Source organism: Lissotriton helveticus, chromosome 1_1, assembly GCF_964261635.1.
Source record: "Lissotriton helveticus chromosome 1_1, aLisHel1.1, whole genome shotgun sequence".
NCBI classification, from domain to species: Eukaryota; Metazoa; Chordata; class Amphibia; order Caudata; family Salamandridae; genus Lissotriton; species Lissotriton helveticus.
This window is the reverse complement of record NC_136057.1, coordinates 1,135,483,678-1,135,500,298: the sequence shown is the minus strand read 5'-3', so window position 1 is coordinate 1,135,500,298 and position 16,621 is coordinate 1,135,483,678.

Below are 16,621 nucleotides of genomic sequence, written 5' to 3'. Positions count from 1 at the left end.
CAGGGCTAGCTGATAGCCTAGGACCGGCCTGGACATTCGGACACAGAGGAAGAGGAGTGTCAGAGGGTGCGGTAGTGAATAGGGCGAAAGGGAGGTGTCGGGCGGGCACAGAGTGTGATTCTCAGGGAAGAGCAGCGCAGATGGGGGAAGGTTTATTGCCCATGCATAAGACAGAGAGCGGTGGTGACCAGTGCCTGGGGGAGATGCTTACGAGGGTGAGGAGCCATGCTACGAATCGACAGCGTGCAGAGAGTGGGTCTGGTCAAGACATCTAAAATGGCTGCCGTGCACGACAAAAGTGTGGCATTTCAAAAAAGGCAAGATGGCGCAGACAATGTTTTTCAACACTTCCTCATTTCCTTCGAATCGAACGTTAACAGACGTTGGGGCATATTACCAAAGTTAAGCGATATTTATCGCTAACGATGCTTACCAACCAATTTTTTACCACTAAGCATCGTCAGAAATTATCGAAGATAAACCTTACTATTATCAAGGTTTATCGCAAATGCGATAATAAACGGCCGCAATGCATGAATATCGCTAAAAACTCAGCGATATTCATGCATTACCGAGCTAATACTCTTAGCCATGTTATCCACCTCCCATTGGATAACATGGCTAAGAACTGCTCAGGGCAGGTGTTACTTTTTGGAGATATTCGCGCTTAGCGCGAATATCTCCAAAAGTTGGTAATAGGAGATAGATATCTTGCATGTTGTAATGCAAGTTATTGTGGTATATGGAACTCATACCATAATCTCTCAGGAAAGCAGAAACTGATCCTTTTGGGACCGCCTAAAAAGGCCTAGGGGGTGAGGAGTACTCTACTTTGCCCCCTTTTCACGTTCCGAACTATTTTATTTTACTCTCTTCTGTAATTACACAAAATACCAGCGATAAGATGCATCGGAGACACACAGTGAGAGAAAGGAGGCCGGAGATGAAGAAGACATGTCAAATACACATTGGAGATAATATAGTGGCAGAAGGGAAGTAAATATGAGTAAACTTACCATGTAACATAAAAATGTTGCACTCTATACTATAAGTCTCATTTTATACTACAATCACTTCGCTACAACCTCATAAATTAAAAATAAAAATGAATAATGTCTCAAACAATTTTTGATTTCTAAATATAAATTTATTCTTCAGAATTTTCTAAATTTGAAAGAACTAGTAACATGTCCTCATCAGTAATTTCCTCTTCAATCATCTCATCTGGAATCTCCTCATTAAAAGTCTGCAATGATGATTCTTGTAACTCTATGGTCTCCAAACACTCGATAAATTCGCCATCAAGAGATTGATCAAAAAAATCATTCAAGTCATCTCCTCCTTCTGACAATATTTCATTATTGGTGCTGTCAATTTCAATCAATGTAGTGGAATCATTCAAGTCATCTCCTCGTGACAATATTTCATTATTGGTGCTCTCAATTTCAATCAATGTAGTGGAATCATTCAAGTCATCTCCTCCTTGTGACAATATTTCATTATTGGTGCTGTCCATTTCAATCAATCTAATGGAATCATACAAGCCATCTCCTCCTTGTGACAATATTTCATTATTGGTGCTCTCAATTTCAATCAATGTAGTGGAATCATTCAAGTCATCTCCTTGTGACAATATTTCATTCTTGGTGCTGTCCATTTCAATCAATCTAATGGAATCATACAAGTCATGTCCTCCTTGTGACAATATTTCATTATTGGTGCTCTCAATTTCAATCAATGTAGTGGACAATTCAAAAGAAATTGCCACGGTCTCTTCATTGTGAGCCATTTTATTTTGAAATTGCTTGCTGTAAATTGCAGAAAAAAATAATCACTTTCATTTATCGTCTTTAGTAATACATAATATAAAACTAACTTTATCAAGTATTTAGTATAACAGAAGGACTGCAAATAAATAACAGAAAACATTTTTCAAATTATCTTCAAGTGTACAACATAGTTCCCCATACAAATTAACAACTCACCTTTTTAAAAGTAGCAGAAGTGTTAGTACTGTGTAAATCAAACACCAGAAATTCACCACCAAAAATTCCTCACAAATGTACCTCAGACAGTAGTATCACAAAATGGCTGTGGTTTCCTCTCATTTGACATATATACATAACCAATTAACTTTCATCACACACAAATACAAAACCAAAGTAACATTTTAATTGGTTCTAAATTTCAACACTTTCAAATGTGTTTTCCCCATGCAATTTTCCATAGGACATTTACATACGTCTACAGCCTGAATGGCTGAACGGAATTACACCAAACTTGGCAAAATGGTACATCAAACCTAAGAGGTCAGGAAGGATCTACTATGCCCCCTTATGGTCATTTCCCCCTTCGCTTTGGCCTCCTCTTGTCTCTCAATCCTACCGAGGGACAAGATGGCGGCCGCTATGGACTGTTTGGAATGTTGACAGACGCCGGAGAACCAATCAGCTTCGCAAAGCTCCGTAACGCGAAAAGTACGCGAAGCGGAGCGCTGTTACAGATATATATCTTTTTTTCAACGTTAATTTCTCAAAATCCACTGGAGCACATATATTGAGACCTAGCAAAGGCACATCGGGCTACCAGTCCCTAATATTTTGCCAAGTTTCGTGCAAATCCATTCAGCCGTTCGATTATTATTATTTTGTTTTTTTTTTGCCCCGCGGGGCCCTTTTAAAACCTCCACATCAAACCTAGGGGGTCAGCGAGGATCTACTATGCCCCCTTATAGTTATTTCCCCCTTTGTTTTGACCTCCTCTTGTCTCTCGATCCTACCGAGAGACAAGATGGCGGCCGCTACGGACTGTTTGGAATGTTGACAGACGCCGGAGAACCAATCAGCTTCGCTTCACAAAGCTCCGTTGCGCGAAAAGTCCGCGAACCAGAGCGCTAACCGGTCCGCTGTTACAGATATATATCTTTTTTTAAACGTTAATTTCTCAAAATCCACTGGAGCACATATATTGAGACCTACAAAAGGCACATCGGGCTACCAGTCCCTACAATTTTGCCAAGTTTCGTGCAAATCCATTCAGCCGTTCGGGCTAAAAGTGAGGCCAACCGCCCTATGGAAAACTCAATGTTAAAAACACGTTTTGGGACCCCCCTTTTTTCTCGGCCCCCACTGGACGAAACCCCCCCAAATTTTCAAGGGCTGCTCAGAAACAAAATGTGCCATTTTCCTGAAAATTTCAGCCGATTCCGTCCACAAACGCCAAAGTTATTAGACATAGAATTTTCAAAAAACCCATAGAGAAAAAATCCTAACTATATATACCTACTGGCGACCGCCAGTAGGTAATATATCCATATCCATACTAATATTATAAAGAGAGAGCCCAAACCTTTGAGGCGGGTAATCTCAGGAACCACAGCACCAATCACAACACCCAATACAGCGTTGGAAAAGGCAGTTGCAGCAGAAGGACATAGGCTATGCAGACGTCCACCATATACATTAAAAAAAAAATATATATATATATATATATATTACAATTTTAATATTTAAAAAAAAAATTCAATTTATACTTAAAATATGTAATGTAATTAAAAAAATATCTAAAAATAAATAATTTAAAACAATGTAGTAAATTAGTATAAAAAAATAACAGTTAATACATTTAAAAATTATCATTTACAAAACCTTTGAAATTCACTGAAAAAACCATAGGTTTCAGCCACGTTATAGTTAGGAATTAGCATTTAAAAAACCTTTGATATTCACTGAAAAAACCATAGGTTTCAGCCACGTTATAGTTAGGAAGTAGCATTTAAAAAACCTTGGAAATTCACTGAAAAAACCATAGGTTTCACACATGTTATAGTTAGCTGGACATTTCACTCATACAAAACCATTGAAATTCCCCCGTTATAGGTAGTTCAGCTAACTATAACTCGCGCGCCCGCAATGCACTACTGATGACGTCACATATTACATCACTCATGACATGGTCAGTGACATCACTCATGACATCATGACATCTCAAATGACATCACTGATGACATCATCCTTGTGAACGAGTGGCAGATCTCTACTCAGTGTAATATAACCTTTGATACACACCTTCAAAAATAGAAACTAAAATTTTCAAAAAAATGGAGATACCAATACCAGTTAGAACAACCTATTCAGTAATTCCAAAATCTACATACACATCCACTCATTCACCAACAGTTCTATATAGTCACTCATACATGTACTCACTCATCATATGTACTTATACACCTATACATCCTGTTACACACCGATACTCATCCATACAGTTACTCACACACATACTCACACATGCAAATAAACTATCAAACATCCATTTACTTGCATATACAGCTATACACACACCACTACACTTACTTTAACAAAAGCGTACACATACTTACTCTCTTAAACAATCACTTATAGAAATACAACGTATTTATACAGGAACTCTTCCAATCTCTCACAATCTCACGTATAATCACTTATATACATCAATACTCACATATAGTAAATTGAAACATATGTAGTCTATACTAATATTATAAAGAGAGAGCCCAAACCTTTGAGGCGGGTAATCTCAGTAACCACAGCACCAATCACAACACCCAATACAGCGTTGGAAAGGGCAGTTGCAGCAGAAGGACATAGGCTATGCAGACGGCCACCATATACATTTAAAAGGTAAAAGAATTGTGCCAGCAAAGTAGTCCCTTGTGGGCGTGTCTGCGTTGTGCTGTGGGCATGGGCTGGGGGCGTGACTAACGCTGGGGGCGTGTGGTACGGCCATCATATTGTGGGCTGTGGGCGTGTGCTGGGCGCGTGACAAACGCTGGGGGTGTGACAAACGCTGGGGGCGTGTGTCCGCCCTTCATGCCATGTGAGTCGTACATACAAGCGCCAATTAGGTTGCTGCGCAGCATCAAGGGGCACACTGGGGGCGTGACACGCTGGGGGCGTGAGAAACACTGGGGGCATGTGTCCGTCCTTCATGCCATGTGAACGCAATTGCGCCGCATCAAGGGGCATGCTGGGGGCGTGAGAAACGCTGGGGGCGTGTGCTACGTTCCGCCATGTGGGTCGTACATTAATCAGAAGATCGTCTGCTGTGGCTGTGTGCTGGGGGCGTGACAAACGTGTTCAGCTGGAGGCGTGGTAAGTAACGTTACTGCAGCCTCTCCTGCGCGCTGCTACTGAACTCTCTCATTCAACAAAATTACACGCACCTGCTACCATCAACCAGGGCTCTAGCCGGGCTCAGGCGGCGGATCAGTACACTAATTACACATGCCTGATAACATCAACCAGGGCTGCCCCTGGGCCTCAAGCGGGGGAACATTCGCCTGCTAACATCAAACAGGCCTGCATCTGGGCCTCAAGCGGGGGAACACCCAAATAAGCGTATCTGCGGGGACAATTTCTGCAGCCTCTCCTACTCGCTGTCACTCAACTCTCTCATTAAACGAATTTACCCGCGGCTGATAACTCTCTCATTCAACGACATTACACGAGCCTGCTTACATCAACCAGGGCTGCAGCTGGGCCTTCTCCGTCCCAATTCTAATGAAACTAAAAATGTTGTCTACCGCGAGATTTTAAATAAATTGCCCTTGCCAAATACACACATTACACACATTCTATTTCATACCCGGACAACGTTGGGACGGGCTGCTAGTAGGTATATATATATATGTGTGTGTGTGTGTGTGTGTGTGTGTGAGTGTGTGTATGTAAGCTGCTCACAGTGCTTATGTGATTTGTTTTCAAGATTTCAAGATGCAGGTCAAGAGAATATTGTAAATGTTGAAGAGGACTGGTGAAAGAGTTGATCCATTCTAGTCAATGTTACTAAATTCAGAAAATCAGGGGGCAACCATGGTTTGCCTGGTGTGGTTCTTCAAGAACTATATGAACCAGAATAGTGTGGTCTCACTGAAAATAGTGTGGTTTGAGAAGAATTTTAGCAGTGCCATGTGGATAATGGTATTAAAAGCCATCCAATAAATAATAGAAAATCACAGCAAAGGTCAGGCCCTAATCATAGATAACTAGTAGCTCAATATTAATTTTTGTATCACTCTTACTCTCCTTCAGTGAGACTTAGATCACCTCTATTGTTGATCTCAAAGTGCATTCATGATTGTTTGGTCACCACTGTTTTCAATGCATTTGTGATGCAGGGCAGCCCAAGATGCGGGAATAGTGGGACAGATTTCTCTTTCCACCTTTACTTTTCAAGAGTAGTATAACAATAACACATTTACATTTGAGATGGGCATAATCTGAAGATAGCAAGGTGTGTTTGGATTGCTGATGATGAGGGGAATATAGGGATAGAATAGGTGAATGAGTCGTGTTTTGAAGATGGTTGCTGGTGCAAATTTAAAGGAAGATGGAACATAAATATTTTCTTGTTCATACACCTTGATAGTGCTATGGATAAAGAGTTTGTACTCAAGCACAGTTGTATCATTTATAGCAAAGGGTGTGTGGGAAGGAACAATGCTATATCTCACTGTCATGATTTAGTAAAAGAAAATATAGTGGTCTAAAGAAGCAACAGTCCAGACTGCACAGGTTTTGGGGAGTCAAGGTTGTAAATTGTGAATAGCTCTTTCGAATGATTGAATGAACTATGATGCCCTTGTGTAGAAGATGAGACTATAGGACACCAGTGACGCTCCTTTCAAATGGCTACTCTCTATTTTTTCATATCCCAGGGATTGATACTGGCTCCAAAACTATTTAATTTCTACACAGAGCAGTACTTGCTGTTCATAAATTAGCCCAGTATCAGTACATAGATTATAGCCAATTCTATCAAATATTTCCTTTACTGGTGAGATTGGCAAACAAATGCCCATCCATAGCTGGATTATGAGTTTTTCTGAATTTGTATCACACAAAAGTAGAAATTCTCATCCTGTACTCTGGAGATTCCCTGCATCCCATACACGTTTTGAGCATATCTCACAGTGCTGTATGTATATGCATGCCAAGAGGCCACTTGTTATGGGAAAAACAATGCTGGCCTCCTGTGCTGAATATTCACATCATCTAACAATACATCTCTGGATTTCCATGAGGACAAAATAAGAAGGAGAGAAAAAAAGTCCAAACTGCCTTTTTTACTGCCCACCCTGATGGAGAGGGAAATCTGCATTACTGCCTCGTTGATTTAAGCACCACCTGCCAAAGGGATGGTGGTTATTTTGCACAGAGGTTCAAAGACCCTTCACCTATGGATTACAGAGGGCCTCCTTGCTCTCCTTTTCTATCACAGCAAATAATGGAGAAATCATTGGTGAGCATGGCAAACAGTACTGGATAACCGCACAGTTGTAGCAAACAGCCTGGCAGCCACAGGACAGCATGTTGGTCAGCCAGAATAAAGTTGGACACCTCTGCAGGATGATTTACTCCCTAAATGTGTTTGTGCTAGGGAGAAAATTATCCTACCTTTAAGGGAATCTAATTTAATAAACAAGGGCGTATTGGCAGAAAACTCCCTAAACCCACCAACATATTACTTAATAACATGCAGTCCAAGACTAAACTGCAAACAGGTGGGACAATGGGGAACAATACAGGATTATTTGTCCTGTCAGAAATGTTAGGCAGAGTCACACGTGTTCAGCAACATCCAGGATGTCAGGCAGGATATGCAGCCAAACAGTTATGAATTTGTGCTTCTAAATATCACTGTGTTCCCGGCCTTCACCTTAGTAACACATAATGGCTTAGTACAATCTCCCTAGACTACCCTGTGTAGGGTATATTTGGGGTACTGCAAAAAGGTGTCAGGGGCACAGCTGTCACCAGTAAGAGTTATTAGGCTGAAGATCCAAATAGTCAGTTTAATTCTGATGGGTAGACCCCTTAATTTTATAGTGTTGGAATTAAGCAATTGGAAGATATGAGAAGTTTGAGAGCAAAGAGTCAAATACTTTAGACATTGGGTTGTTGGCTGAGGTAAGTGGAAGTTCCACTGAGGCAACAAACACAATCCTTATCAGGGTGAACCACAAAAGACACTAAATTAACCTGTACTAAACCTTCTGGTAGATTGGCTCAAAGTAGTCAGGCTTAACTTAAAGGCAAAGTGTAAAGTATTTATGCAGCACAGAAACAGTAATAAAGTGAAAACACAACACAAAAAAAGTCCAAAACCAAATTAGAAAGATATGATACATCGTATTACATAAAATACTAGAATGAGAAAAATAAGATCAGTAGAACTGGAGATATGCAATTTCAATGTTATAGATAGATACAGTGCCTAAAAGCACACAGTGCCATTCGTGTGTGTGGTGCAGGACCGGGGGAAGTCCTAAGTTCCGGCCAACCTCAATTTAGCACAGGCTGGATACAGGGGCCAGGTTAGTCATACATGAAAAACCAGGCCCAGCAGCATCCAGAAGATTGGACATGTAGTCAAATGGTCTGAAATCTTTGCTTCTAAACATTACCGTGTGCCTAGCCTTCACCATATAAATAAACATTTAGGTCACTGTGTGTAGGGTATGTTTTAGGCAGTGCAAATATGTGTTAGGAGCACAGCTATCAGCAGTAAGAGTTAATGGGATGAAGACTGTTAGATTTGAGCCTAGGTAGATACCTGTGACAAAGAGGGACCCTTGCGTCTAGTCAGGGTAAGGGGATTACACTCCTAAAATAACCCCTGCTCACCCCCTTGGTAGCTTGGCACGAGCAAACAGGCTTATTACAGAGGCAGTATGTAAAGCATTTGTAAACACATACAGTAACCCAGTGACAACACTACAGATGGACACCACACCAGTTGTATATTAAAAATAAGTATTCTTTATATAGATTTAACACAAGACCAGAAACGACAAAACTCCACAATACTGTACTTAGAATGGTAGAATTGGCTTAGTTCTCTTTAGAGCTTAAAATGCGACACTTTGAGTCAATGTACATTACGTTTCGACACACAGGGCAATGAAAAGTGTTGCAGGAAAGGTGATTCGGTAGTCCCTGGCACGCAAGGACGGTGATGCATTGAAGATCAGGTGCAAAGAAACAAAGATGGCGTCTTCTTCTTGATGTGACACGCTCCTCCGATGTTGCGAGATGTCGCGACTCGATGCGTCAGCTGCAGCGGCGACACCCTTGTTCAGAGATGCGATGACAGCAGCTTTGGCGGCGACACTCTTCTCACGTGCTGAAAGGCGCTTCCATTTGATGCGACAGCTGCAGCAGCGACACCCTTGTTCAGAGATGCGACAACAGTGGCTCCAACGGTGCCACGCTTCTCCGTGGATGCGAGGCACTTCTGCGGTGCAATGCGTCAGCTACAGTGGTGTTAACCTTGTTCAGAGATGCAACAGCAGTGGCTGCAACACGCTTCTTCAATGTTGCGAGACATTTCTTGTGATACGGTGCAATGCGTCAGCTACAGCGGCGACATCCTTGTTCAGAGATGCGACGGCAGTGGCTGCGATGGCGGCACGCTTCTCCTTCGTGAGTCAAGCTTCCAGCTCCTTTAGACACGGGGTACCTCAGAAAGCCCCAAAATAGCAGCAGGCACTTCCAAAGAATTCTTGAGGAGCTGCTCGTTGAAGTCTGTTGTCTCAAGCCCTTGGAGATCCTTACAAGTTGATGAAAGTACACAAAGTCCCTTTCTCCATTCTTTTGCAGTCAGGCAACCACTGCAGGCCAATCCCCTAAGCAGCACTTCAGCTTAGGGATAGTCTCTCCTCAGTTTCTTCTGGTTCCACTCCTCAGCAAAGGTTCCTTCTTGTTGTTAAAAAGTGACCTAATTCTCTGGGCTTTGGGATCCCTCTTTTATACACAGTTTATCTTTTTTCTCTGAAGGCAGAGAGGCCTTTGCCTAGTTGAAACCAGTTCTGGTCAGTCCTGGAGCACTCTGTTGACATGACGACTCCTTTCCTTTCACAGTACAGGGCAGAGACATCAAACGCACCACAGAAGGTGGAGCCAGCATTGTGGAGGGACAGCACAGCTCTATTCAGGTCCCAGGTGCAACTCCTCCCACCCATCTAGATGCAGATCTCTCTATTCACCACTGGGCTGCCTCACCCTGTCTCATGGAATCCCCCAGCCCCTGTCACTCAAACTCCAGACAAGGAATACACAGCCTTGCAGAGGCAGGCTTGGCTGGTTAGACAAGAAAATATCTACTTTCTAAAAGTGTTTTTTTCGAATACAGAATGTTAAAATCAACTTCACTAAAATATGTATTTTATCATTCTGAGTTTAGGCACACTAAACTCGAATTTCTACCATGTTCCCTGAGTCAGTTAAGATTGTAAGATGTAATAATCAAACTGCCCATTCTGGCCTATTGGGAATAGGTAGCCTTGCAATAGTGAAACATAAAAATTGCTGTAATTCACTATTAGGACATGCCACACACATCAGGGATTCTCCTACCTTATACTTGCAATGCACCCTGCCCTTGGACCTACCACAGGGGTGTCTGACATGAAGAAAAGTGAAGGTTTAGGGACTGGCAAGTGGGTGCAAGTGCCCAGTCAACATGGCAGTATCAGACTGCACACAAGCTCTGCAATGGCAGGCCTTAGACACACTTTTACAGGCTGCTTCTGTGGGTGGCACAACCAGTGCTGCAAGCCCACTAGCAGCATTTGGTTTACAAGCCCTGGGCACTCCTGGTGCACTGTACTAGGGTCTGACAGGTAAACCAAACCAGCCAATCATGGAATCACTATTCCATACATCAATTTAATTTAATTTAATTTAATTGTGGGTTTATATAGCGCTAGAATCAACTCCCAGAGGAGTATCTCCGCGCTTCGACTGCTGGGGAACCCGTCCTGGCTCACCCTGAGAGATGGTCCCTAATGGGTATCTCTAAGGTGCGACCAAGCATCCCCGGCGGTCTGGGGGGCCGTTGTGAAGATGAGGCAAGCTAATGCCCAGAGTTGCCGAGTGTGGTCCCTGACTGGAGTAGGCACCGAGGCGAGAATTATCGAGCCCGCTGACCCTGATCCATGACCCTGCCGCGTCAGGAATTGAACCCTGGTCCCGGGCCGTCCTCTGCTTACGGGTCTGCTGCCTCTAACCAGTGAGCCACACCACTCCACTGCCACTTTACAATAGGGGCACTTGCACAGTGGCACTGGACAGCAGTGGCACAGTGCCCAAAGCATCTAACACCAGGAAAACCACTTGAGGCAACAGCGAAAATGGACGGGAGACCCACGCCAAGGTGCCAGGTCTAACAGAGACCCAAATAGTCAGTCCTTAATTAAATTTTCTTGGTAATTAGGCCACCTGAAGATGTGAGTTGCTAGGTATCAAAGATTAATATATTGTAAGAAACTGGGTTATTGGCTGAGGATGGTGGAAGCCCCACCCAGGCAACAACCCCAATCCTTGTCAGGGTAAACCACAAAAGTCACTAAATTAACCTGTGCTAGACATCTGGTATGCTGGTACAAATCAATCAGGCTTAATTTAGAAGCAAACTGTAAAGTATTTATGCAGCACACAAACATTAATAAAGTCAAAACACAAAACCTGAAAAATCCCAAGCCAATTTAGAAGAATACGGTAAATTTCTATAAATAAAATGATACCAGAACAACTAAAATCAAATCAGTAGAACCAGAGATGTGCAATTTCAAAGGTTTAAGTAGCTACAGCCCCTAAAAGTACAAAGCCCGACCCACAGTCATTTGGTTGTGCTTGACTGGGAGAAAGTCACAAGTTCAGGTCAACTGCAATACAGTATGTGGTGGATACGGGGACCAGGTTAGTCCTACTGAAAAAGTTACTTTCCCAAAGTCTGGTGAGAAGAGTTGCATTCATTATGGGGGAGGACACGAGGAGCAGGGGGAACTTCATAGATGGCCAGTTGGGTTTTACTGACAGTCGTTCTTGGAGCTTTGCATTGGTAGTCACTGCGGGCTGTCATTGCTTCTGCACAAATTACAGAACTCAAGTTGCTAGTCATTGCTGGCAGTCGCAGTAGCGTGAAGAGAGGTTCACTGGAGCTTTATGTTGGTGGTCATTGCAGGTGGCAGATTCTTGGTGCGAATGGGCATGTCATAGTCGCAAACAGACCAAACCTACAGGATTTCACCTTTATTTACAGGAGAAGTTCTGCTGATGCCAGTCAAGGGACCAGACCTGGGGAGGCATGTAGGAAACTGCTCTCTATATAGTGTACTAAAATGAAGTATACTGTGCAGACAGTCCAGTGAATCCACAACAGATAAGCAGAGGTAAAAACAGATCATTCTATCACTCTTTTCGTGGTAGTGTGGGTGAGCAGTTAGGCTTATGAGAGTGCTAAGTGTTCGTTGTACTTCACAGAGGCTATAAATGAGACACACTGAAGAATAAATATGAGACCAATTTATAAAAATAAAGTGGGATTTAATGTAATTTTTAAGACCTAGAACATAGCTTTTAAGGTTACTACTTTCAGAGTTACGATTTCTCAAAGTTATAAAAAGATATAATTTGTGTGCAATTTCACACCATGGGAAACAATTGGAAAACAGGAAAAATTAATATAAAATCAGGCACTGCTTTCACGAAGTTAACCTTCTCATTTTAGGTCAATGTTCGAACCAGGTGCTAAGGTCCAGCAGGAGTAGTTTGGGAGCATCCGGGATGGGGTGGGAGCAGAGTGAGTGCTGAGGGATTTGGAAACTGTTGCACAAAGACAAAGGGGGAAACTTGAAGATGCACTGCACAGGTGGGCTTACAGGTAAGTCCAGTTGATCTCCTTAGAAGGAGGCATCTTATGTCTTTAGGGTTCTTGCGGTTAGGAACAGGCAACTTGGAGAGGCAATCTTGGAACAGCTGGACCACTTAGGAAATGGATTTTAGGTGCCTTGATGTCCCTCGATGGGTGTTTGCTTCTGGTGCTTTGGGGGACCGGAGTGGACCCTTCTTCTTGGTTTCCACTTTCTGGGGATCTGGGTATTGGTACACCATGGATCCAGTTTGCCCAAGTGCTTCCAAACTTGGAGAGGCAGATCTGACCTTCCAGAACTGTTATACCTCTTCCTTTTTTGGTGCTGCGTATAGGTCATCGGGGAGCAGCAAATTAACAAACCGGGCTTCATATGGTCAGTGCCTGTGGTGTGCAGGGGAATGATAAATTGTCTCCAAGGAAGCTTCTTGGCAATTTCTCAAAGGCTTTAGGTACTCAGGGGTTCATGGAGTCCTTGCAGGTTCAGGCCGACCCAGCCGGCAGAAATGGTTGAGTCCTTGGAGAAGCTGGCAGGGTTTGGTGCCTTTTTAATCTACAGAAGGGCTTCCTTTCTCAGGTAGTAGGTCTTATTCATCACAGTCTTCTTTGGTCTAATGAATCTGACGTTCAGGTTTCAGGGAGCCACCTAAATACTGAATATAGCCGCATTTCAAGGGGAGACTGCTAGTAGCCACTGGGCTGTTTAGCGTTAGGGGGTCTTTACCCTATAGTGATCACTTCCTGCGGGAAGAGGCACTACCCTAGGCCTGATTGATGGTTTCTCACCATCTAAAGATGGTTCACCTTGCCTGCCCTGCCCTAGGGGTGGTGTAGGCTAAGGGGGGTCTCTCCTCCTAATCTAACACATTTTCCCGCCTTTCCTCCCACCAAAAGTGGAATGGGAAAGGGGGCTTTGCCTCCCCAACTATATTGGGGTTCCTGGGTTGGATTTCAATGGCAGCCTTTCCTTTGAATCTTCCCGCCAGACAACGCCATCCTGTCCTGGAGGAAATGTAAAACCCCTCGCCTAGAGCAGGTATTGTTTCTGTCCTCTGAGAGTGCTGGCTTTTATCCAATGATGTCAGAATCAAGTCTGGTGGTGGCAGGCTGAGAAAACCCCAGTCAGGAACCCCACCAGTGCGTGACAGGTTTTCAGGGGACTCTTTGAAAAAGTCTAATCTGTGGATTCATTAATAAATCCTTCACTGGCATCAGTGAGGATTCAGTAGGACAAGATGTTTGGTACAAAACATCTTAGAAATCAGTGAAGCCCTCATGGAGCTGGGAAACTTGTGTTGACTAGTATCCAGCCCATGTGCTCTTTATGCCCTTCCTGTTCACTTACAACATCGCAGACTAGACTAGACATTGTAGGGGCATATCTGTTCATGTTGACATGACCACACATAGGATTTGTGCACCCTGTCTTAGAGATGAAGGCCTGCAGTTGGGGTGACTCACCTATATCTTAGGCAGTGCCAGGGAGGCATGGCACACAGGGCTTTGTGCCATATCAACTCTTTGAATTTGTTTGCACTGAAAAGACACACAGCCTGCAATGGCATACTGCATAGCCTTCGTGAGGGGGCCTGGGGAGGCTCAACCAGTGCTGCAGCCCCTATTGCACCCTCTTCAGTACCCATGCCCTAGGTACCAGGGCTGCCACCTACTGGGGACTTACAGGAGTAGCTGAAGTTGTGCCAATCATGGCACAGTGTTTTGAGAAAGAGATCTGGCACTGAGAACCTAATTGAAATGGACCAACAGCACTTTCAGTTCGAAATCACATCAGGCAAAAGGTGATGGCTAACCAATCAAAAAGTGGCAGGGATCATAAGGGTCAGGCAGGTCAAGATGCAGGTCCAGGTAGGCCCATTGCTGCAGGCCAGCTGGGCAATTGCAGAGAGGCTTCTGGAGCTTGTTATGTCCTTGTAGCTCAGACAAGAGGTCAGCTAGCTGACTCTTTGAGCCACTCAGGTTAGCCTGGGATTATAGAGACCAGTTCCAGTCTTACTTCTCAGATAGCAGGACAGCCCACACGCAGCAGAACATCCCTTTGGGAGTCAAGCCAGTCCTCAGGCAGCAGGCCAGTCCTCCGGTAGCAGCAGGTCAGTTCACTGGGGAGCAAGACTGGCCTCAAGTAGCAGGGCAGTTCTCTGGAAAGCAAGGCAGTCCTTATTTTGTAATGTCCACAGGTCCACCAGTGTACTGAAGAGTGAGTCTGAGGATCCACTATTTATATGTGGTGCATGCCTTTGTGTGTGGTGGGAAATCCTGTCCTATCCCCATATCTGGGTATGTAAAGTTCTTTCCTTCCTCTGTCAAGGCACCAAATAGTCAGGGGTGAGGAAAGGCTGGCGTGAGTTTCCTCTGTGTGTGCTGGAGACAAGCCATTTCAAGTACTAGTGAGGCAGGACATGGCTCCGCACGAGCCATCTCAGCAGGGTTGCCCATCCTGCTCACACCTGGTCCCCTTTGTGTCATTGCTTGGGAGGAATGTCCACCTTCCAACAGCAGATGCACTCACACCCATGTGACACAGGACACTTGCCACAGGTACAAATGGTTAGTACATGAAAATGCTACCTTTCTAAAACTGATTTTCAGAATTGCAACTTAAAATATAACTTTATCATTAAAGCGAAATTTAAATTACAATTAATTTGAGTGTAAAGAGTATAAATATATCTGCTTCCCTATCCAATGGTTATCTCCTATTAAATGTAATAGGCTAACCCAGTGTTCGTCATTGGGAGAGATAGGTCTTATTGCATTAAAAAACAATTTTAGGGGTAGTTCACTACCTGAACATGCAAAACATAAACACACATCTCCTACATCCACAATGCAGTGCACCTTGCCCTATGTGCCTTTTGCGTGAAAATTAGGGGTGCCATATATGTATTTTATTTTGAAGGTTCAGACCTGGAAAAAGGTTTATTTTATACAGCAGCACAAACCAGGCCAACCTAGATCAAAAACAAAAGGAAACGGAGTGTGGGGGGTTCCCTTTTATAGGATGAATTCCCTAGCCCACCTGTGGGTAGCATGCTTCATCGTCAGGAACCTCCTCGCACTGCGAACCAGGTCGTAGTGTGGGCTACAACCCCCTCACTGTGAGGGAGGAGCTCAGGGATGTTTTCATTGTAGTTGACAAGAGGAATACTAAAACCTTCAGATGAGCTGGGTGTGGAGGGAGTGTGTAGAGATAGTGAATGTGAAGTTAAAACTAACTCCCTGGTATGTTAAAGCTCAATTTTAATGGAACATCCGGGGATCAGAGCTAAAACTAGTGTGCAAACCATTTCTGGAAAATGTAACCTTGCATGGTTCAGTGTGGTCATAGGGTTAACATGTTTCAGCCTGGGTTCCCTCCACAGCGGTACCATGGCTTTCTTCAGGACCAAATGATAAGAAAAGTGTGTGAAATCTTGACACTGTTCCAACTTTGGTTGGTGTGAAAAGGATAAAGACAACTGATGAATTAGTCCATCGGTCGTGGTGGGCTGATGTTCAGCGGCTTCCCTATAATCAAAAAGTTAGTTAATGACAAGCATGAAAGACATTTCAATAACACTCCTCGAATGCTGTGCCAGTAGATATGGTTTATAGAAATGCTGTTCCAAAGCTTAGCCCGACTTGTGGGGGACCTAGTGGCAACTCATCCTCGGCACACTCGAGGTAGGTTCCAAAACCTAAAAAGTGGTCAGAGGGGAGCAAGTGTGGCTGTGATTCACATTCATAAGTGCATAAAAGGTATGTACAGTTGACTCCATGTACTCAGTGAAGCCAAAATGTGAATGTCAATTAAATAAACATACATGTCCTACTAAAACGACTGTGCCGAGATAAGCAGGGCATATAAAAAACTGCAAGTGATGTGCTTAAAAAGACAGATCAACTCCCTTGGGTATGTCTTGGGTTGCAA